We start from the raw sequence: 1,723 nt of genomic DNA on the forward strand, positions 1-1,723 counted from the left end.
AATTGATCCTTGCTTCAGTTCTTGAAATGAATGTTGGTAATACATGCCCCAGCATAAGTTCCGATCAACAAGATTTCAAAGTAACATGCCCTGGTAGGATCACTGATCGAGTTTCTCGATTGTTTGAATTTCCTTGAAAAATGAGTACTTGCAAATAAAATGTTCATTCAAAAATGGTAATTTTAATGCAACGCTCAAAACATATTTTGAAACCAAATCATTTAGGAATGATATTATTGATGTAAAGCAAATGATTCAAAAATCCAAACACAATTGTTTAGACATTCAAAGTGATGGATAAAGCAAAGGTGTGGTAAAACAAACAATTTGCAAAGATCTTTAGGAGTCAGGTTAACGCAACCTTGTTATAGTATGCTTTCAAAATAAACCTTGCTTCAATTAGGTCTTTTGAGGGTTGTAACGTGGCTTGGTTCACGGTTTTAGAAACAAAGGATATAGGCTCAAAGTATATTTGTACCCACCCCATTCTTCGCGATGATCTTCAGTCCTACGCCTAGTTAATTTAAATTATGCATTCAAGCTCCAAGAGGTTTTGGAATTGCACCTACGATAATAATTATAGGTTAAAGACCAAGGGAATCTTTGAGACGGCAGTCACCTCTTCCTTTTGATAGTCACAACTTTTTATTGTTGTTTATGATTTTATTGTCTTATCTTTTTTTTTTATATCCCTAACTTTTGCCTAAACTGTTTCATTTGAGATCACAGTCAGCGGGATGCCCCAGTTTTGCCTAAGTCTCCTTTGTAGGTTTTGACTTAGCGGGTTTTTTTCTTTTTTTTGAAATATTTTTTGTATTTGAAAGATAGTGACTGCCTTGAAAATGATTAATGATAACCATCTGGTCACTTTTGATCGAAACCCTTATTGAAGGGTGTATTTAATGATTATATTGAAATTGAATGCATAACCAAATTAAATTAGAACTACCCTGCCCCAGGTTAAAATTGTGGGTTTTTTCGTTTAAAAGAAACTCCAACTTCGAAGGCTCAGAGGGGTTGACTAGGGATTAACTTCCTTATTTCTCCAGTGTTTGGGAATTGAATCAATGCCTGTACATCATCAACAAAGTTTTATTTGAAAGCATACAAGTCAACAACTTGGGTATTTCGTTTTCATCATCCTCCCTCCAATCTTTGCATAAAACACAAGTTTGATAAAGAAAGTGAACAAGAGATATATATATATATATATATATATATATATATATATATATATATATTAAAAGGTAAAGCATAAAGGTAAACACAATGGATTGACTTGAATCAAAATACGCAATGCTCATTTCATTAAAATTAATAATCAAGAACAAACTGAATTCAAATGCAGTACACAGAAATAAAACAAGGAAATTGCAAACAGAAGAAAAACAAGGCCTAGTGACTAATCGGTGACGAGGAGGAGCTATCCTATCACGAAACACTTGGCTTTAGGGAGGTAACTTGGCTTTCTTTGTCCTCAGCCACTCTTGTCATGCTCGGGCAAAGGATTCTTGACAACATTGGGATTGATATCCTTGAAATATAACATATTTGCCCTCATCAATTCTTGCACTCTAGCCTTCAACGCGAAACAACTTTCCAAATTATGGCCAGCACCACCTTGATGAAATTCACAATGCAGATCGGATCTGAAACCGGGTGGAAGAGGATTCGGTGGAGTAAAAGCTCTTGTTGTAATCAGACCTTTCTTGACTAGTGCAGG

The sequence above is a fragment of the Vicia villosa genome, unplaced genomic scaffold (assembly GCF_029867415.1).
Source record: "Vicia villosa cultivar HV-30 ecotype Madison, WI unplaced genomic scaffold, Vvil1.0 ctg.002635F_1_1, whole genome shotgun sequence".
NCBI classification, from domain to species: Eukaryota; Viridiplantae; Streptophyta; class Magnoliopsida; order Fabales; family Fabaceae; genus Vicia; species Vicia villosa.